At 37.6% G+C, this 23737-nt stretch overlaps 1 pseudogene; it reads left to right on the top strand.

Annotated features, from left to right (window-relative positions):
• The window catches only part of LOC115522822, a 48388-nt pseudogene extending 28672 nt beyond the window's left edge, over positions 1–19716 (top strand).
• The last annotated feature ends 4021 nt before the right edge of the window (positions 19717–23737 follow it).

The following is a 23737-nucleotide window of genomic DNA, read 5'->3' as shown; positions in this document are numbered from 1 at the left end:
TCACAGAAATAAAAATCATTTTCACACCCGAAAACAGAATTTTACTTATCTAACGCAGACATTGGGTTACAGAATTAGAGCAGAATTGGTTTTAGACTTTTTTTTAATTAAAAAAATAAGAAAATATAAGTTAACAAGAGGTATTATAACAATGTATTTAAAAATAAGAATATAAAAATATTTTTAAAAATAAAACCATGACAACATTGTGGCTATATGTCATCTCCGTGTAATGATGACTGAAGGAAATAAAAGGAAGATGAAGAGTATAGACCAGTAAAGACAAAACTCTTAAGCATAGAGAAAAAATGAAGAAAGTTTAATTTCTTGTCTCCTTCAGAAAACGACTCTTCCTTCAACATACAACCTCCTCTTAAAGGCCCCAAATTCCTCACGATGGCTTCAGATTTCATACTCCAATTCTCTCTACCATCAATCCTTCTTCCGCAGTTCCGCTGTCCTTCATGGTAAGACTTTCAAGAGCAAGAACAGTTTGCCCTGTAAGAACAAGAAAGTCAGCGGGCCAGATGTGAGTCCAAATCTCACCCTTCCTAGCTTGGTGAGCTTGGTAAATGGCCAAGTGATAGGCAGAACAAGATCCCTTACCCCAAAGATGTCTATGTCCTAACCCTTGGAATTTATGAAAATATGAGGACACATGGCAAAGGAGAACTAAGTTGCAAGTGGAATTAAGTTTGCTAATTAAATGACCTTAAAGTGGGAAGACTATCCTGGATTATTCAGATGGGTGCAGTGTCATCATAAGGGTCTTTAAAAGTTGAAAAGGGAATCAGAAGACAAACCGAGAGAGATGGCAGTATGTGAAGGACTGGCCCCATGTTGCTGGTTTTAAAAATGGAGGAAAGAAGCCATGAAATTAAAAAATGTGTAAAATCTCAAGAAGCTGGAAAAAGCAAGAAAATGGATTCTCCTCTAGAGCCTCCAGGAAAGAATGCAGCCGTGCTGATACCTTGATTTTAATCCAATGACAATAGATTTCTAAAATGCAGAACTGTAAAATAATACATCTGTGTTGTTTTAAGTGACCACGTCTGTGGTATTTTCTTACAGCAGCCATAGAAAATTAATCACTCCCAAAACCTTTTTCTTTTTTTTTTTCTTGTGCAAAACAAAGATACAGAAAATAACGCATAGTCTCACAGAATTGTTGCAGACACTAAAAGACATGATGATTGTGAAGAGAGCACTGTAAACTAAAAAACACCACAAAATTTTTAGATATTATAACTTAAAAGAATTAGTCCTTCTTGCCCTCAAACTTTCTCTAAAAAATATTCAATTGAATTGATTGAATTCTCAATTTAAAAAAAAGTTATGTTTACTTATTTTTGAGAGAGAGAGAGAGAAACAGAGATAGAGACAAAGTGCAAACGGGGGAGGGGGAGAGTGAGTGGGAGACACAAAATCCCAAGCAGGCTCCAGGGTCTGATCAGACCCGACTCAGGGCTCAAACCCATGAACCGTGAGATCATGTCCTGAGCTGAAGTCAAACGCTCAAATGAATGCGCCACCAAGGAGCCCCTGAATTCTCAATTTTGCATTTGGCATTAACAATGCTATTTTGTATTTATGAAGAAGTCGTAAGTTGGCATTTTTGGTTTACCATAATATACAACTTGATTCTGAAAATAGAGCATAAAGTATGGTGCTCTCAGCAAAAAAAAAAAAAAAAAATTATAAATTTTTGCTGGTAAATATGCCAAATTATTTCATGTTTTGAACTAAACAAAATGGGCCTTAGATATGATTCTTAAAAATAAAACTGTCATCCATAGATCACAAACCTAGAATTGTGGAAAACTTCAGAAGTCAATGAAAGATGTCAGTTTTTTTCAAAACCTAAAAAGTTTTTATTGAGAGTTATTAATAATAGCTCTAAAATCTGTCCTTTTGTGAGTATAAGATTTTATCTCATGTAAGAAAGATGACAGATAGCTAGATCTATAAAGGCTACTTATTATATACTAGTGGCTCTCCAGTGCAGTCTGGGGACCTCAGGGTTTCAACCTCCCTTCAAGGAGCCTAAGAGGTCAAAACTATTTTCGAGAAATACTGTTTTAATGGCAATATTATTTAATTTTCCATTCTCATTTTCTTGCAGGCATACAGTTCCCATTTCTAATCTGGTGAGTAGTGATAGATAAAACCTATATAAACAAAAGTTCTTTGGGGGTCTTAACAATTTTTAAGAATGAAACGTTGTTGTGAGGTATATTGATCAGTCAATTCTCCAAACTATTCCAGATAAAACAGAGGTAGGGAAATGTTATGGCTAAAATGTATTCTCATAGAAAGGAGCTAAGAAAGAGAAATACAGTGGCAAGCCTCATTAAGAGTTTTCCTTGAGGCTAGAGTATCCTGAGAAAAGCATGTGTGGGGAAATGGGGTGGGGCCAAGGGGGTGTAGCAGCTTACCTAATAGCACCCTGATGGCTTCAAAGATGTGATGCGAACTTTCCAAAAGTGCCTGATTTACTCCAGGGGAGTAGTTCACACCTCATTATGGGCCCACAATTGCAAATAAATGCACAATAATGAGAGCTACAATAATATTGCAAAACTATGCCAGGATAACGACAAAAGAACAAATTTGTACACAGAATTCTCCCCAACCATAGAGCACCCTTTGCTAATTATTAATATCCTGTGTTAACTATATAATCTAGCCATTGGACTCTTTCTAAAAATTATTTTTGACTCATTTGCTGATGATTACAGAACGAATCATCTTTGATATATCCTCCTTTGATTTCACTGCAATTCTCTGACTGCTGTCAGTGAGGGGCCCCCATTGATTTCTTTTATGAAATAGCTCATAGCTGTCAATCCCTCTTTATTTTCAGTCCTGATACTCAGGATCTTCTTGCTAGGCTGCTCTGATACACTTTTTTTTTCCATTTCATATAAATAGATTAAAAGGTTTCAATGGTTAATTATTTTCATTCATTCAATTGAACTTATTTTCTACCTTCTACATCTCAGGAATGCTTACAAAAATGGTTTTTAGGCTCGAGAAACACGGTGAGGAACAAGACAAACAGAATCTGTGTTCTCACAGAGCTTACATCCTGGTAGAAGTAGACAAATAATAAATAGGTAAACAAATACATAAAGTATTTCACATAATGATTAAAAATGAAGGAGAAAATGCAAATGAGTAATGTTATAGAGAATGATAGGGGTGATATTTTTTATTTTATTTTATTTTTTAAATGTTTATTTATTTTGAGAGAGCAAGAGAGTGAGTGCAAGTGGGAGAGGAGCAGAGACAGAGGGAGAAAGAGGATCTGAAGCAGGCTCTGCACTGACAGCAAGTCAGATGCGGGCTTGAACTCTTGAACTGTGAGATTATGACCTGAGCCAAGTCAGTCAGTTAACCAACTGAGCCCCCCAGACACGCAAGGGGTGATATATTTTTTTAAATTTTTTAAAATTTTTATTTATTTTGAGAGAGAGAGAGAGAGCTCGAGCAGGGAAAGGACAGAGAGAGAGAGAGAGAGGGAAACACAGAATCTGAAGCAGGCTCCAGGCTCGAGCTGTCAGCACAGAGCCCGACACAGGCCTGAACCCATGACCTGTGAGATCATGACTTCAGTCCAAGTCGGATGCTCAACTGACCTAGCCACACAGGCACCCCTTAGATAAGATGGTCAGGGAGTGCTTCCATACGGACTTCATATTTAAGGTAAATCTCACATAATGAGAAGGAGAAAGCTATGTGAAGATAGCGAAAAATATTTAAGCATACCAAAAGATAAGGTCCTAAAGCCTATCAACCCCACATACTATCTAGAAAATGAGAAACATAAAGAAGACATGACTGGAGCATGGAGAGACTGAGGAGTTCTTGCACAAGATAGGTGGTCATGTTAGATTACACAGGTCTTCTAGAACATGGTAAGGAGTTTGAATTTCATTCTAAGTTCAAAATGAAGTTACTGAAATGTTTTGAACACACCTTGCATGGAAAATGGAATGCAGGGGGTCAAAGAGTGGAAACAGAGAGAATGGTTTGAATTCTCATAGTCCTGGCAAGAAAATGGTGTGAACTGGGTAAGGTAGTAGCTGGAATGGTGGATGCTTCAGGATATTTTTTGGAGGCAGAGTTCACATGCCTTGTTGATAAACTGAAGGTAATGAAAGAAAAACGAAAGAAAATGGAAGAATCAAGCATGGCTCCCATGGTTTCCAGCAGATGGGTCCTAACCTCATTTGTCCAGCCTTCAAAGCAAGCGTTCTACATCCCGAGCTCCCCTCTCCATACTACAAAACCCCAGTCATCAATCTTCCTTATTCTTTTCGCATACAGTGCTCATTCTCACTTTGCCCAGACGGTTTCCAGTCATCACTCCTCCACGTTCACCAGTGCTGATTATTATGATTCACATTGTAGTTTGTATCTCCTTACTGAAGTGCCATCTTTTATTATGTGTTGCTTCATATTAGTGAATGCTTCATATTATGTGTTGCTTCATATTAGTGTCCCCAGGTATATAGTAAGTAACTATCTTATGTTCTTTAAAAGCCACATGCCGACTAACCACATTTGAGAAATAAAGCCTTGCTGTTTAATGGCAATATTTATTCTTTGTAGCACCTATACCTAATCTGATGCTATCTAATTTACCTGTTTATTATCCGTTTTTCTTATTAGAAAGTTCTTGTCATGAGAGCAGAACTTATCACTTCTTGGACCCTAACACTTGCAATACGTCCTGCCCAGAGTATCATATTTTGTGTCAGGAACTGTTCCAGATGCTAGGGATAAATAAATAAAGCAATGGTAATTGCCCTCATGAATTTTATATTCTAGTGAGAGACACCCACAATACATAAGATTAATAAGTAAAATAGATAGTCTATTAGATAGTGGTTAAGCATTAAAGAAGATAAATAATCAAGCAGAGCAAGACAGATAGGATGTGTACATTTGTGGGGAGTGCGAAGGTGCCACTATCAGGATGGGCAAGGAAGTCCTCATTGAGAAAGTGACATTTGAGTCAAAACGTGAAGGAAGCAAGAGAGTGAGTCTTGTAGATAGCTGGGAAGAGCTTTCTAAGCAGAGGAAACAGCAATGCAAATATCCTGAAGCAGAAGTGCACCTGGAGTTTTCTGGGAATGGTTTAATTTGTTAAGCCTCTGAAACAGCATGAGCCAGGGGGGAAAGAGGTGGGAGATGCAATCAGAGAGGAAAAGTGGGGGTAGAAGATGGGAACAGATAATTTAGAGTCTTGAGGCCAATCAAGGGCTTTGGCTTTTACTCTTAGTGCAATGGGAAATGACCGGGAGATTTGACACAGAAAAGAGCCATGAGATCACTAATACAAGGGCAGAATCAGGGAGATCTACTGAGAGCCTACTGCAATGTCTCAGGTGAGAAATGATGGCGCCGCTCAATGGAAGAGTAACAGTGGGATGGGGAAAATGGTTGACTCTGGTCCTTGAAAATACTTGTTAAACTAATGAGTAGTAAAAGGTTTCCCATCTCAACAGTGATGGCTAACACTTCGTTTAAACACAATATAGCCTGTTCATAAATTGAACAAAAGACATGTACAAATATTTTTATAGGCATTTTTTTAAGTTTATTTACTTATTTTGAGAGAGAGAATACACACACTAGTGCACTCGGGGATGTGGCAGAGAGAGAGAGGGAAAGAGAAGGAATCCCAAGCAGGCTCCGCATCGTCATCACGGAACCCAATGCAGGGCTTGAACTCAGGAACCCTGAGATCACGACCTAAGCCGAAGTTGGACGCTTCACCTACTGAGCTACCTAAGTGCCCCCAAAGATTTTTTGAAATTAGATCAATAGATATTCTTTTTAAACGTCCACAAGTAAACATTTCTACTTCTGTTAATATAAATTCAAGGAGTATTTATTTATAGACAGGTAACATTTACTTTTACAGATACCAAATGGATTATGCATCTGGTTTATTTACCATACATCTCCCTTTGAAAATAATTCCGACAAGATGGTGGCATTTGTAGAAAAGTCAAGGAGAATATTTTTGTTTGGAAGGAAAAACAAATTAAACAAAGCTTGAGATCTGCTATTATTCTGTCTGCTTTGAACATAAGAGAGATGATAAATATTTCATTTAAAATTCTAAATTAATAGTTTTATGAAAATGAAAATCCTTTTCCCGTCTGTGTAAAAGTGTTTCTTTTAATTTATTTTTATTTTTAGCGTTTTTATCTGACACTTCCTAATTGCTTCTTCTGAATGAGTGTTAATATATTTTCACAGTGCTACCTGGCTAGATGTCATCCTTAGACACAGGCACTTGAGTTCTACCTTATGTTTGTTTACCAGTAAAACTGGTTTTGAATGATTCCGTAAATGAAGTTTATGTTCTGGAGCCATCCTCCAAAAAAAAAAAAAAATTCAGAACATGTGAAATTTCTTTCTTTTTTAAGGAAATTAATTAGCTTGTTGAAATTGTCTTATTGTGCTTTTTTGAGTTGGTTTACATTCAAATCGCTGTTTCCAAAACAGAAAAATCTGTGATTAGCTGGAGTTAAAAATCTAAACAAGAGATCCCCAAGCTCCAAATCATGTAAATTGTAATATCCCTGACAGTTTACAACTTCTTTCCCCCCAATGGGAATATCCTATGTGGTTTATTACAAGCCATCAAAGGCAGAGCTCTCAAAATCTGCAATATGGTGTCTCAGTAGCCCTCACAAACCCTAGCTCAAGCTGACAGGTTGCAAAAAGTCAAACACAAACAAAGGAAAACATATTTAATGTTTTCAAAATATGACGATGCGCACAAATCACTCATATTCTGTAGACTCGGTGCCTATGTGTTGCTTCGGGCAGCTTTAGCGATGCTTGAGGCTATGGCACCCGTAACAGCACATTTTACAATCATCTAAAATGCACCGGCTTTTGATATCACCAATCACATTCTCTCTGGCGCACAGAGACAATTTTGTTTCCATTTCTAACAGATCTGTGGTCGCATTCGGGCAGTAAGGACACTATTAGGAATAGAATAGAAAAAGAGGACCTGTGTTTGTTTCCGAATTTTTGTGAAAGATATTGGATTGCCTTCTCTGACACAGTTCATAAACAAACTTGGCGAACATCAAAGGCTCTAGCATTACAACCTGCTGAGCCTAGATTACATACCTCAAAAGTAAATGTTACCTCAGTGAAAACTCTTCTGAAATGTAAAATCAAATAAAACTCACAGTGTCCAAATGGTTTCGTTAGAACTCAGGCGTCGTGTGTGAGAAATGTTTTTTACAACGATTTTACAATGATTGGATCATTAACCCTACATTTACTCAATTATGTGCAATCCCTAATTTGTTTGACACCAGTTTGTTTCCTCTCAGTTTATCTTCGCACGTATAGTCCTGCCACATGGGCTTTGGCCGTGGATATGGGAGATACTGGCTGTACTAGAAAAACAGAACTACAAATGCCCCTTTTATTGCCTTTAACATACACTGTACTATCCATGTTACAATACAGGTAAATTATTCTTTTTTAATTCTTTTTTAGTTTTTATTTTAGAGAGAGAGCATACATGCAAGTGGGGAGAAGAGCAGAGAGAGAGACAGAGAAAGAGAGAGAGAGAGAGAGAGAAAATCTTAAGCAAGCTCCACGCCTAGCAGATGCGGAGCTCAATCTCATGACCCTGGGATCATGACCTGAGCTGAAATCAAGAGTCAGTTGCTCAACTGACTGAGTCACCCAAGCACCGCTAGATAAATTAATCTTGAATATGAAATTCAAAGATCGTATCACTAGCAGAGGTAGCCACTTACAAGCACATGGTTGGCCTGGTTGGCCTTCGTGAAGCCTTATTTCTAATGATTCCCATCTAACTGTTTTACTGATACACACACACACACACACACACACAAACACACACTGCATAAATGATTGACTAACTTCAAAACAAAGACAACATCAAAGTGAGAAAGATTCCGCCAACAAATCCTGTTTAATATGTTTATTGGTGACCCTCAAACAAAAATCCAAAGCACTGAATTTTTTCATACTTGCCCAGATGAACATGCATCTGTGAGAATGAGAATCTCTTCTGTGGGAATCCACAAAATCATGTTATATAGTATCCTTAATTATACATCCAACACAGTTATTTGGGAAGATTCCAAAAATCTGAAAGAATTTGAGAGAAAACATCTCTCAATTCTTAAACTTTGTTCAAAGTGACTCCGATTGCACACAACTGTAAATCTTCATGTAAATCATGTAAATCTTCACTGCTAATATTGACTACTAGTAAGTCTTCAGTCTCAGGCATTGTATACCTACAGTCCAATTTTATCGCCTCACTAGCCTGCTTCCTCAAGTGAAATTCACTGCTCCCTCACCTGTGACCTAGTAGGACTGACCTAATAATATATGAATCATGACAACTACTAGACTATATTATAATTACACATTATGTGTCTGTTTCCTCAGATAGCATGGGCTTCTTGAGGGCGGGGCATGTATTACTCATCTTTTATCTCTAGCACCTAGCATCATGCCTGGAACATAGTCAGTAGCTGATTATCGCTAAATGTTGATAATCTCAGGTCAAGTCACTTCCCTTGTATCTTAGTGGAAAACTACTATCTGAAAAACTTTGGTCTTTACCGATAACATATTTTCAGAATGTGACTTACCACTGAAGATGCTAAGACCTTATTATATTTGCATCACAATTTTATTAAAATGATAATTTGTGCAGAAACTCTAATGTTTGTGGTAAAAGTATTTAAAATCACATTCAAAATGATATATTCCTATACACCTATTGGCATGGCTAAATACCTCAATACCTACTGGGACTCCTACATATTGCTGGTTGAAAGGCAAATGGAACAACCATTTCAGAAAAGTTTGTTGCTAAAAATTTTAACATATATTTATGATGCAATGCAGAGATCCCATTCATAGATAGCTACACAAGAGAAACGAAAACATATTTTCACACAAAACCTGTGTGCTAATGATTGGAGCAAACTTTCTCAGATCCTCAAAAACTAGAAGCAACCCGAATGTCCTCCAGGTTGCAAATGGATAAACAAATTGAGATAATCCATTCAGTGGAACTCAGTGATCCCTATAACAAAATGAATGAATCTCAAATGCAACATGTTGAGTGAAAGAAGCCAGTTGTAAAAGGCTACACCTTCTATTATTTCATTTATATGACAATTAAGTTTCTATCTCTGCATAACAAATTACCACAAACTCAGCAGCTTAAAACAGCCTCCCTTTATTAGGTCACGCTTCTGTATATCAGCAGTCAGATCAGGCTGATACTCAAGGTATCAGTTGGGCTGGGCTTTTACCTAGAGGTTCAAGGGAAGAAGCAACTTCCAAGCTCATTCAAATTGTTGGCAGAATTCAAGTCCTAATGATTGTAGTACTCAGGTGCTTATTTCCCTGCTGCCTGTCCATCAGGGATTGCTTTCAACTTCTAGCGGCCATGTTCAGGTTCTGTCCATATGGCCATCTTTATCAGAGGAGGCTTCAAATCTCTGCTTCAAATCTCTGATTCCTTTTCTGTTATCAGCTGGCAAAAATTCTCTGCTTTTAAAGAACCTATGTGATTATGTTAGACCCACCCATATCATGTAGCATAATTATGGGAGTTGTTATGGTCAGGGTTAAATGCCATCTTAAAATTGTGTTCCCTACAACAACTTTCTGGAAAAGGAAAAACTGTAGGGAAAGAGAACAGATCTGTGGTGGCAAAAGGGTTAAATGTAGGGGAAGGGGCTGGCTACAAAGGGACAGCAAGAGAACATATTTTGGGATGAATGAAAACATTCTATATATTGATTTTAGTGGTGGCTACCTGACTTTCTGAATTTTTCAATACTCTTAGAACTGTTCACCAAAAATAGTGAAACTTACTGTTTGTTAACTTAAAAAATAAATTGAAGAAGAAAAAAATGAGATTAAAAGAAGTCTGTTCCTTCCAAGACTGAGCTACCTTAAATATCATCTTAAGTGAATCTAAATCTATTATTTCTATCCTTGATCAACTTGGGTACTATCTAAAGGACAGAATAATCTGTTGTAACACATTTTTATTAGAAAATCTAATGACAAATTGGAAGGAGGCAGAGTCCTTCATGCACTTCTTCATTTTATCTCACATTTTCACTAGGAATTCTTGTTCAATTTTCAAAGCTTCCAATGAAGTCTTTCTTCAACTATTCCAACATCTGATTGCTCTGCTCTCTGAAAGTCATATAACACTTGACTTTATGTCATCAGTTCTTTTTTTAAGTAATCTCTACACCCAACATGGGGCTCAACAAATAGCCATCAACTAATGAATGGATTAAAAAAAGATGGAGTTTTATTCAGCCATCAAAAAGAATGAAATCTTGCTATTTGCAACAATGTGGATGGAGCTAGAAGATAGTATGCTAAGTGAAATAAGTCAGTCAGAGAAAGACACCATATGATTTCACTCCTATGTGGAACCTAAGAAACAAAACAGAGGAACATATGGGAAGGAGGGGGGAAAGAAAAGAGAGGGAAACAAACCACAAAAGATTCTTTTTAAAAAAAATTTTTTTAATGTTTATTTATTTTTGAGACAGAGAGAGACAGAGCATGAATGGGAGAGGGTCAGAGAGACAGGGAAACACAGAATCTGAAGCAGGCTCCAGGCTCTGAGCTGTCAGCACATAGCCCGACGCGGGGCTTGAACTCACGGACCATAAGATCATGACCTGAGCCGAAGTCGGACGCCCAACTGACTGAGCCACCCAGGCACCCCAAACCACAAAAGATTCTTAATGATAGAGAACAAACTGAGTGTTGATGGAGAGAGGTGGGCAAGGGATGGGCTAACTGGGTGATTGGCATTAAGGAGGGCACTTGTTGTGATAAGCACTGAGTGTTGTATGTAAAGGGATGAATCACAGAATTCTACTCCTGAAACCTACACTGCACTGTACGCTACCAACTAAAATTAAAAAAACAAAACAAAACAAAACATGGGGCTCAGACCCACAACCCCGAGATCAAGAGTCGCATTCTCTTCTTCTGAATGAGCCAGCCAGGTGCCCCTGTTATCAACTGTTTCTTGTACTGGAAGGTTTTCTCCTGAATTTTCCTTAATTTCACCTCTGGCAATTAAGCCCTGAAGTCATACTGATTACTATAGGTCATACTATAAGCCCTGAAGTCATACTGACTACTCTTCTTTTCTAATCTCACGTCCAGTCAGTAGTCAGGTCTTGTTCATTCTACCACGGACAGAGCTCCCATATTCCCTCGTTCCTTCCCACCATACTCCCTCATTCATGAATCCATTGCTTCTTGATTAGATCCTTGTCATAAATTCATGTTCACTTTCTGTTTTCCATTTCCAGGCGTTCTACTTATTAGGTTTTTTTTTTCTGCTACCAATTTAACCTTGTTAAATGACTGCCCCAATTAATTCTCTTCCTCAGAAATTTCAACACCATCCTTCATACACTCTCCTGATTGAATAAAGTCCAGTCTCTCTGACGTTGACATTTATGGTTCTCCCAAGTCTGGCAGAAGTCTTCCTTTTTAGATTTTTCCCTTTGTATATGACATACAATGAGAAGATTTTACTGAAAACAAGCCCCAATATTTTAACTGTATCCATGCTGTTTTCTCAATCCTGCATAACACATCCATTGCAATCTGCTGCTTTATTTTCAAGGCCCCAATGAAATAAAATTCCTTCTCAGAAGTCCTCCCTAGGGTCTCACCACTCTCAACTAAAGTGAATCTCTTTCCTTTTAATATTCACAGCATTTTCCCTTGAATATATTAAAAACACTCTATAGGTTATATACTACATTAAATTTTTGTAGTTGTGTTGTTTCTTTTTATTTATCTATAAGTCACTAACATTCCTCAGAAATGAAATTAAAGGATTGTTGAATGGATTAAAGTATGAATTTGTAGCAATTAATTATTGTACAACTAATGTTCCCTGGTGGAAGCAGAAGAGATAACAAGCAAAGTTCCAATTGGGTTAAATTAACCAAAAGGAGAAGTGAGGCACCACTACTGTCCCACAGTATATGGTTTAGTTAGAGATTAAGAATATAGGGCAATATACTGTTGTGTATTGTGTACTCACACTTAGGCCAGACACAAGGCATGACCTCTGCCTGGGCAAAGATCAGACACAGAAACCCAGGGCTGGAGATGGGCATGGTCTTTGTCTATGAATTTATGTGAAATTGGATGAAGAACAAACAATGTGGTTTAATATCATCTCAATGGAGGAGAGTCTTCATCTGTAAATATGAATAAATGGAGGTGGAGTATATTTGGTAACATTTCCTCACCTAATTGGCCTTGTCCTTTCCCCTAGATGTTTCTAAGCTCAGAGAGGCAGGAGCTACAGTTTTGTAGTAGATGGATGTCTCCAGTAAGAAAAGAAGGGCAAGTTAATTACCAACCATCAGAAAAGGATGTTAAAGTAAAAATCTTTCTTTCTTAGCTTTAGCTGAGACCCCAAAAGTAGAGAATAAACATTATGCATGCTGAGAACTCCAGAATGGGGGACTAGACCACGCAAGACCTACAAAAGAAGGTGGTGAAGAACCCATCTTCTGATTCTGAATTTAACACTGTCCTTGAGGATATTTACAGGTTGGAGAGGCCAAGAAAAATGACTGTTTCTGGAGAAAGAATTTCTCTGGGGAAAATTATTGAATTTTCCCTTGCCCATAAAGAAGGGATCGGGATAGAAGGGACCACTTCCATAGAGCTAACAATGTGTCTTCTTGTATCAGATGGCATTTGACCTGCACATGGGAAAGTAAAAAGCTAAAGTCTATGACTGGAAATATCTGTGCAGCTGGTGAGCAAAGACACATGATGACATTGAGAGAAATGGCAATTTCCGTCTTCATTTGGCAGAAACGAAGGCACAAGTTTCCCATGGGCCAAATGTGGACCATGTGAAAGGGAGTCAGACTCAAGCCAGCCTGAAAAGGACTTTCCCAAGTGAGATGCCTGGCATGACAGCAGAGCCTCTTCAGTGAGAGTCTGTGTGCCATGGACCGCCCACGCTCTGAGGATGGCAGTTGTTAGCAGCTAGCCAAATGGAAACCTCACCATATGAGATCATTGCAACCAGAGCATCTCAACAAGGTATTCTCGAAATAATCCATAAAATTACGCTCTGGGAGAATCAGAATTAGGAATCTAGGGTGTCCTTCCTAAGAACAACATCGTTGGATTAAGTTAATATTGTCAAATAAGATCTTTACTATGTCTAGCTTCTCCTTTTCCTCACTCCATCTGTAAGAAGGATTAGAAACCTCAGCTAGCAAGAGGAGCAGATACAGGAGGGAGGTGTTAGGGATAAGTAACAAAGACGGAGCTGGCCATGTTCTTCCTCTTCTTGCCCGATGCCTAAAGCAATACCAAGCTGGCAAGGAGAAAGAACTTTGACTTTATGTGAAATTCATGTCATATTTAATGTTACCATGAATGGGACCTTTTCATAATGCCTGTGAGTCCTTGATTTTACCGAAACTGACTAGAGGACTTACTACCTAAGGATGTCCAGGGAAAGTAATGGTACTTGCTTGAAATTTCATCCAAGGAGCAGAGAAGAACAAGGCTGGAGAAGAGGTTTGAAAGATTAAGGTGAGGATGGAAGGGAGTGGAAGGAGTAGGGAGAAGGAAGGCAGAGTTGAATTCTGGCTGCACCCTGTGGATCCTCCCTCTTTCAAGGTGCTAGTTACGCTGCAGGAGATGACAGGCCGATTAATCAAAGGAATATACAGTGGAAGGCAATCATTCATACACCTTTAAGTGCAATTTCACATCTCCATATCTTTCCATAGACCACGTTTACTGATAATTATGCTTCCTTAATAAAGAATTTAAGGTGGGGGACAAAAAAGGTATTGATCACATTAGTCATATTTGGGGAAATAGTAACCCCTGCCTGGAGAAAATTGTGCTCCTTGATATGCTACAAAACAGGCAAATGCACTCATATAAAAAATGACAAAATTCTTAACTGGTGTGCTCATGATTGTTTGAAATAGCCATACACAACTTTCACATCTTCTTTTTCAAGCAGAAGCAAGAAGTGTAAAATTTAATGTTTCCTTTCTATAGTCTTAAAACATTTCCATGATATTTATTTTATTTCCTTTAGGTATCCAGTGCCCTCCTACTTTCTAATATCCAGGTCCCAGAGAAACAAGAAAGAAACCTTTCTGGCAAACCTTTTCATCCTAACTTTTCCAATTATTGAAATAAAGCATTGAAACCTTTTATTACTGAAATTGTGAACTCGCTCCTTTTTTTTTTTTTTTTTTTTTTTTTTTTTTTGCTTTTAGAAAACAGTTGAGAGGGAAGAAATCACTTGGTGGTGGGGGGCGGGGGGTGGTGTTAAGTGAAACCTTCTTATTGCCCCTAAAACTTAATGATGTCCATGTTGACCCTGAAAGAAAAATTATTTTTGACATTTAATAGCATGTAAAAGGTGAGGTCGGAAAACTAGAAATTCAGATCCCGCACCTCACAATTACCAATCTAATTGGTTTACAAACTTTAATTTCATTTTCTTGTGGCAAGGGATCATGACTGATATTTTCTTACCACAATTCTTAGAAATTCCTTTCTTTCACAAATATTCATTGAGTGATTTTTATATTGCAAGCACTTCTCTGACCATTTGTCATTCTTATATGTGTTGTGCAGTCAACTGGGTCTGACACTAAAGAGACTCTGGGTAATTAAACAACATTTCTTTTTATATTTTGTCTCCCAATCTAGTGTACTAGAACTGGTACTAATCTCTAATACAAAACTTTCCAATGGGCTCAGCCTGATTTTGGGTCAACTTTGAACATCAAGGTCCTAGCTATTGCTTGGGACTTTATTCTAGGACAAATACAGGGTGACTCCAAGAATTTAGGGCTGGACTGCAGTTGACTATCCAAGAAAGAATCGACCCAAGTTTCACTGTTTTTTTCGAAGATCCTATTAAATAACAAATTTTACCATATTCTGACCTTGAATAAATTACCAAACCCAGATCTGGATTGTTGCCAGTTTGACCTCAGAGAGTTATGAGTGAGCAGTTAGGGCTGGCATGGCAACAAAAAGAAAATATGCCTTGCTAAATTTTCTTTCTTGTACCCAAATCCTTTTTTGTTATACATATGGCTCCGGTGGGAGTAATTACAATGTGTCCAATGTCATCCTTGAATAAACTATGCAAGACCTAGTCTTTATATGTTCCATAGAGCACCTGGCATTTTGTGAGCATTTAAGAAGTGTTTAATGATGCAACAATGGCAACTAAGAATCTAAACCTTGGTTTCCTGTGGCTATGGTAATCTAAGTGGAACTCTGCTATGACAAAGGAAGAGGAAACATCACTTCGGTTACTTTATTACAGCCTATTATCCCATCTGATCTGTTTATTAGAAATCCCCACACTCTATTTTACTTTAAAAAGCACTTGGAACACAATTTTGTTTTGAGAATAAAACAAGCTCATCTTCTCAGAGCTCACAAGTATCTATAATGCTCTCATTAAACCTTATTGAATATGATGAGATTTGCAAGGGATGAAGGAATGTTACATGACACTAGACTTTGGCTAGTTGCATATATAATGACACTTAGGAAATATAGAAAATCAAACTTTTCTTTTATTACTAAAATATATTTGTAAGAAGAGGATTCCAGAAGCCTTGTTGGTAAAATGACCACCATCAGGCAATACACAGAAAGTAGCAAATTCAAAGGACCACATGATCATTTTTCTTCCACAGGGGAAAAAAAGTTTCCATTTTTAACTTGACACAAATAACTTACACTCACGAATTCTTAGAGGTGGGAGAATATTAGAGATTCTGTAGCCCAAGTCTAGGACCCGGCATGTATAAGATTATTTGGTTTAACAACATTGCTTTCATTAGATATTAAATGTGGGTCTTAGATTCAGAGGGTCATATTCATATTTTTAAAGGTCAACACCAGCCAAACGATCAAAAAAAAAAAAAAAAAAAAAGACCCCAGAACAGATAAAACAAAGGATGGAGGGAAGAGACTGAGAAAGTAACTCAGAAAGAAAAATAAAATTGTCAAAGAAATGGCTCCAAAGTCAAAGAGAACTCCCATCTCTCTCCTCCTCCCCCCACTTTTAAGAAGATTTCACTTTATCTAAAGAGTAAAGCACATGCTTTTAGATCCAAGGGTACCTGGTTCAAATCTCAGCAGGGGCAGATTTCTCACAAACTAAAAAGGCACTCTCCCTATTAAAGGTGCTGACTTAATACAGTTATATGGACCATTACTGTACAGAATGGGGATTCACAAACTATTTTCTAAATGGGGCCTTTTTGTGCATGTACAGTAATTCCTATAGAAGCCTTTTACAAATAAAAAAAGGAAAAAATGTGGAGAAAATCTAAGAACCCATGATTTGAGCCTTTAATAACTATTGGTGTATTAGAGACAGCCATCTGCAGTAATATAGCAGATCAGGTCTTCCTGGAAATGACCTGAAAAAGCATTCTAAGGATAAAAGCTTAATATTTGTGCAGACGTCAGATGCCTAGAAAAGATGAACAAAATACACCTTGAAGTTTGGCCTCAATGGTGGACCTCGAAATGCATGCTTTCCACGGAACTCCATTTCAACAGGAAGTAGCACTCAAACAGTTCCTCAGTAAAGACTATTTTGCTTGAGATTTCCACAAGAAGACTTCATTGAGTAAATTTTTTACATGACACCATAACTTGACGGCTGAAAATCTTCCTTACCAGTGAAACCATGAAAAAGTCATGTGGTAAACATTCTATCTAATCCACCTTATGAAAGAACTCTGAGGAAATGGTTAGAAATCTGCTTCTACCATAAATTTATATATGGAGAGCTAGCCTTATTTGGTTCCACATATTTGTGATCATTTATATCACTCTCCTGACAACATCACTATTCAGAATAATACTGAATTTTGAAAATACTTCCTTCCTCACCAGTTTCATTATTTGTACTTCTCTGGGACCTACTGGAATGGAAATAATTGCAAATTTGGGCAGAGAGTCCAAAATATGAGTGACCCAACATATGAACAGTCCTTGCAAAAAGAGGATTTTTTTCTTACAGAATAAATCTGAGCACTGGGTCAATATTTCAAGTATAGACTTTGGAGAAAGTAATTTATTTTTTTAAAATTTTTCAATGTTTATTTTTGAGAGAGAGAGATAGACAAAGTGTGAGCACGGAAGGGGCAGAGAGAGAGGGAGACACAGAATCTGAAACAGGCTCTTGGCTCTGAGCTGTCAGCACAGAGCCTGACATGGGGCTTGAACTCACGAACTGTGAGATCATGACCTGGGCTGAAGTCATACGCTTAACTGACTGAGCCACCCAGGAGCCCCTACACCCAGAATTTTATGAATCTTATCTTTATTCTACTGGCTTCAAATGACAAAAAAAAAAATGAAACAAAATTTAAACGCCCAACTGATTTAAGAAAAGATGTAAAAAGAATGGTTGTTGGTTTTCATGAGTAATAAAAAGAATAAAAGAACTGGTTTGGGAACAAAATTGGATCCAGAAGTTTGAAGGATGACATCAGAAGTCAGCCTGCTTTTCCCTACCTCTCATGGGGTTTTCTCTTTAGGCTGGCTCCTCTCTCAGGCAAGCACCCCTCTTGGTTCCACAGGAAGGCTGTCAGCACGTGTAAGGTTGCACACATCTTCACAAGCTCATATCCTATGGCAATAGCTATTCCCTTCCCTTCAATGTTGCAACCCCCTCTTGACACTCAAGAAAGCCTTGATTGTTGTTTAATCGAACTGGCCTAGATTTAAATGGAAAAAAAAATGTACGGGGATTTCCTCTGATTTTAGCCAGTGGAGACAAAAGAAAACCATGTGGATTTCTTACGAGTTTGACCAAGACGGTGACCAAAGGACATTCTTTTGGTTTCAAATGTCTTTTGCATAACAACTTTTGACTCACTCAATTCTGACCTGGAGTATATCCAGAGGTACACATACACACACACACACACACACACACATACACGCAACAAAATCGTACAATTTTGAAAACAGACTGAGCAATAATGTAGGGTCAGAATCTGGAAACAATTTTAACCAAGTATAAAGCTACTGAATCCTGATAAAAGTAGAATCTTGATAACATAAAAAGTAGAAGACGCATAGCTGATCCCCAATAAACATGAATAAATGAATGAATGAAGTCATTTGACAGAAGAAAAATGAGGTGAGTGGTGCGTCATGGAAGCTGACAGAAGAAACTTCTCATGAAGGCAAAGAAAATATATTTAATGCTCTGGGTGTATTAAAAGTGAAAGTGGCTTTTTCCTTGGCAAGAGGGCAGAGTACAACTTGACTACTTGCATTGCACACTTTTTGGATCCACATCTAGTCTTTCTGTTGCTCAAGTTTCTGTCCATGGGAGAGATAAATAAAGAAAAAGAATTATTACAAAGGAAATAGGATCTTCTTAATGTTACCAACATGACAGACTTTGCTATGGATGTATACAAAAATCTTTCTTCTGATGATATTCCACATGCTTTGACAGAAGAAAAGGACCACAGTTGTAGCACAGCTGAAACAGCTTCAGGGAGAAACTAAACCGATTTTGAAGATGTTGGAAGATCCAGAAACTACAAGGCAAATGCCATCAACCAGAGATGGTCAAATGCTGCTTGACCAACTGATGGACAAGCATGGCAAGAATATTTAGATACATTCTAAATATGCAGAATTCCAAATATTTGTGGGAATTACTCTGGAGCAGCAGAACATCTTTACTTCTTTAGAGTATTGGTTCCAGCAAACACAGAAATGCTTTGGGCAGAAAACTGGCCTCTGAAATCTTAATGCAGAATTGGGATGCAGCTATGGAAAGTCTTACATGCTTAAAAGAGATCATTGATAATTTTGTGAGATCTTAATTTTGGTCTCCTCAGTAATGAACATGGCTCATCCACTGGTCTTTATGTGTTGCCTTTGACCACCCCAAAAGGTGTGATAACATGATCGATCTCTTCCTTTACCAGTCACACTATCTTAATGCAATTCAGACCATTTGTCCACATATTTGACTACAGTTGTCACAACAAACAAAAATGTTCAAAAATGCCAGCAGGTGCTAAAAGATCTGATTAAAGTCTTTCAGCAGGAGTCTTACACATATACAGACACAGACCCAATTACAGAATTTGTTGAATGCTTATATGTTAACTACAACTTTGATGGGGCTCAGAAAAAGCTGAGGGAATGTGACTCAGTACTTGTGAATGACTTCTTGGTGGCCTGTCTTGAGGATTTCATTGAAAATGCTCATCTCTTCGTATTTAAGACTTTTTTTCACATCCACTAGTGTATCGGCATTAACATGTTGACAGGCAAACTGACCACGACTCCAGAAGAAGCTCAAAGGCGGATTGTAAATTTGATTAGAAATGCAAGTTTGGATGCCGAGACTGATTCTAAATTAGGTCATATGGTTATGAATAACGATGTAGTCTCACCCTATCAGTGAGTGATTGAAATGACCAAAAGCCTTTCATTTAGAAGGCAGATGTTGGTCAAAAATATTGAGAAGAAACTTAATCAGAATAGTAGGTCAGAGGCTCCTAACTAGGCAACATAGGACTCTGGCTTCTGCTGAAGAACTATATAAAGACAAGATGAAAAAACTATAAAAATAAAGATGAAATAATAAAACCATTATATAAAGGGTGATATACATTTAGAAACAATATATTGAGTATGCATTTGGGGAAATTTGAATAAAATAAGCTGTTTCTTTTGTTTGTTTTTTAAGTGAAAGTGAGTTTGGGAAGCTATAAAAAAAAAAGCCTGGATAAAAAAAAAAATCAAATGAGATACTAAATAACATTCTGTCCTGATTAATATTTAGTTATGGTTTGAAAATATTAAATCTGTAAAATAATTCATCCATCAATTTAGCAAAGAAAACAATTATTGAGCATTTATGTCTGATACCATGACACGCACTTGGGATAAAAAATGAAATCAGGTACATGCTTATCTGGGTATCTCTACTGAAAACAACAAGCAGGTAAAGGTGAGAATCAGTAGAGTAGGAAAAAGTCCAGAGAGTTTGCTAGACTTGAGTGGCTAAGTTCAAGGCATACCGAGTGCTGAGTGAGGGGTCAGGAATAACTTAGGGAAAATTAAACAATTGACCCCAAAAGAGAGCTGACCACATTCATTTCACAATAAGAAATCAATAGAATGTTTCTATACATACAGCAAGAGTGGAGTTGAGGGTGACACCTAGGAGACAGATGTGGACAAATGTCTGGGCCAGGGGAGATGAAATAAGGTACTTGAATAGGATGATGTTATCAAGAAAGAATCTCAGCATGGTGGGTCAGTTTCTAGACACATTTCAAATATTGCCCAGTGAAGCTCAAAAATTTCTTCCAGATGGTTTGCCTAACATGTCTACCATTATGTTTATTCTTGGACTTATTGGATTAATAATTATTTAATAAACTCTGTTATTAATTTTTGCAAGACTCACTAAAAGGAGCCTTGAAGTCTAAAGAAGTGGTTTTCTACTAGCCTATGGGATAGCCATGTTTTCTAAAAAGATCTTTGCTCTCATCAAAAGAAGGTGGAGTTTGGTTTGGGGAGAACAATGCTTTAAGACTGGATAATTCAAGAGTTTATAATCCAATAATATTTAATTTCAGAATTCCAAAACATAACACCGAGCATTTTAGCCATAAAATTGCTCTGAGCCTCACATGCCTCAGCTGTATAATACAGATAATGGACACATCACAAGGTCATTGGGAAAATTAAATGACATGATATATGGGAAACCATAGTACAATACACGGCATTGTATAAACTCATTTCTTAAAGTTTTGTTTTGGCCTCATTTCCTAAGTATACGCTAAAAAATCCTCATGTTTGTCTTAGTTTCAATAATTCCTATTTAAATTTTCTGGTAGTCATAAAAAAGTCCTGGCAGTGAACTTCTCAAGTGGTTGAAGTCACTTGACCTTTAGCCTCCTGCTTTAAAAAATCTCTCAAGAGATATGTTTAATGGCCCAGAAATATACTGCCTGTCATGTCCTATTGCCTAATTAATGGCCAACTAAGAGGCCCTGTATGGACTGCCCCGAAGTAATTGTGAACTGATCTTGTACTCAAGGAAATGAATTGGCTCCACGACATCAGCACTGTCATAGAGCATTTACTGTATTTAAATTTCCACATCCCTTAGAACAGACAGAGCATGCAAGGGCTGGTTAACTGAGCATACAAACATCGGCTGAGCGGATAAAAAAAAAAAAGTCACATTGCTCACTGTGCCAGACAGAGAATCATACATTATTGGTTTCTGAAAACCCCTTGAATCAACTAAAAACCTACCAAGTAAGCATTTTTATTTTAGCCATGTTTGTGATAGAAGTCACTGAATTCTTTTAATGATAATCAGAAAAAACAAAACAAAACAAAACTTGTGGTTTGAAATTGTTCCGTTTGAAGGTAAATGAAACTCTGGAGAATGGGAAGCAAATATATTGTGAAAGTTCATGATTTGAAATGGGTGGTAGAAAGTATATATCCCCAAATCAGGGAAAAACTGGGGGTCTTTTAAATTCTTTTTTCTTTCCAGAGAGAGAGAGAGAGAGAGAGAGAGAGAGAGAGCAGTAGGAACTAACTTGCTGGTAAAATGCCACCAAGTAATTCTGGATCTTTCCTAATGACTAAAAAGTATTTAAGATTAAATATGAATGTTAATCTCAGGGTGTCTAGTCTGTTCATCTGTAAAGAATTCAGATCACTAGTATTTAGAGATTCATTGGAGTACCCTCAAAGTAACATTTTCAGTATTCCTGTGAGGCTGTGACATTTTTAGCTTTAAAAAGGTACTTTAAGCCACTTTGGGAGGGGGAAAAGTGTCCAGATGGATCCCTCAACTTGAAAGCAACCATCCCCTTAGCTGGGCTCCTGGAAAGGAAGGGAGAAAAAAAAAAGGAGGGAGAAGTAATTGGCACATAAAGATACGAGAAAAAGAAAGATCAATGAAAGGAGAAAAATAGGGAGAGGACTGGATAAACAAGCCAGGATTACTTAAAATCCCTCAGATTTGGGAAAACAGAGTCAAAGCTCGAAGGATGAAGAAGCAGTGCCACGGGGCTACGTTTAAATCAAAACGCTATCTTTTTAAAATGAGATGATTTAAAAAAAAAAAACATTAAACTAATTCCTAATTTCGTCTTTGCATAATGACACTCTTCCCATGTCCTCATCTTGATGCCCCCTGTGAAAACACCACATCTACTAATGAGGGTAAATGGGCATAGCATGTGACCAGCACGTGACCAGCATGTGACCAGGAGTGTTAACAGTTCTGTGGCAGTTACTCAGAGGCCACTGCAGAATACATTTATTTAGGACACCACACATCCCTAGGGTGAGTGTTTGTTTTATAGTCTTGGCTTCTCCGCCTGACCCCTATCCGGGTTGCCAAGAGTAACATCATTCAATTTGTAATTCAATGTTTCACCAACAACGTTCGTGTTTTGTAGACACACAGAAGACAGAAATCTTTGAAACCAAAAGGTGCCTGAATTAATGGAGCTGACATGCAGCCAGCAGTAAACGGCAAAGGACCAATGAAAACAATCACCGTGTCCCGTGTCAATTCTGTTTCTAGGTAACTTTGCCTTCCTGCCTGACACGTGGATTTTGTATCATCCTTAAGTTGCTCTAATATTGAAACGTGAAATTTGGAGGATTTGAAATAAATGTAGCTAAATGGAACTTTTGGATGAAGGGCCTCTGGTTTGTTCAGATCTGTTAAAGTAATAGGGAAAGGCACAAAGGATCAAGGCAAGAAAGGCCCCAATCTTTGTTCGATGAGTGATAAAACAGCATTACTTGGGGAAAATTGGCCTGACCTTCACCTGCATGATGCTTCCGCTGCCTCAGTAATTCTTGCTTTGCTCTGATTAGGTAAAGATTGCCCCTTTCCCTGCAGGAAAAGTCAAAGAACAAAAAGGGGAAAAATTCTTGACTTAACTATAAAGAATTTATTTTTTTAATCACAGTTGGGCTTATCCAAGCCAGTTTCTAATCTTATTTTTTTAGGCTTAAAAAAAAAAAAAAAAGAAACCTATCTTTTAAAAGAAATTCTTTGGATCATTTTCTTTATAACCCCTAGTCTAGATCTCAACTCACATTTCTTGGATGTATTAAGAAAAAAAAAAAAAAAAAAAAAAACCTCTTCCTCGCTTGAAATGATAGCTTTTTCCATTTCTTTTAGGCTCTCGTCTAAGCTCTGCCAGGAATGGACGGAAGGGAGAAAGACATAGGCCCTCTCAGCTGGCTGGAACAGCAAGCAAAATGCATCAGTTGGCAGAATCCTGCCAATGTTCCAAGGAAACCTGAAGCGGGTTCCCACCCCCACCCCTCCATGGATGCCCGTGGAAGACAGAGCTCCATGGAACCATGATATTAAGTTGCAGACTCTGCCTGTTCGTATAGACCAGAGCTTTTCTGTGACATTACTGTCAAACAGCCCCCTGTGTGACTAATATTTTTAACAGCATGCTATTTAAAATTTGACAAGGATATAATAATTCATTCTTCAGATAGTCAACATACTATGAGAGTAAGTCATGTCTTCAAAGTATCTTTCAAAGGGGCTATTAAAAGTAGGTTA

The sequence above is a fragment of the Lynx canadensis genome, chromosome C2 (assembly GCF_007474595.2).
Source record: "Lynx canadensis isolate LIC74 chromosome C2, mLynCan4.pri.v2, whole genome shotgun sequence".
NCBI classification, from domain to species: domain Eukaryota; kingdom Metazoa; phylum Chordata; class Mammalia; order Carnivora; family Felidae; genus Lynx; species Lynx canadensis.
The sequence above is the reverse complement of the archived record's forward strand: the minus strand, read 5'-3'. Positions and strand labels throughout refer to the sequence as shown.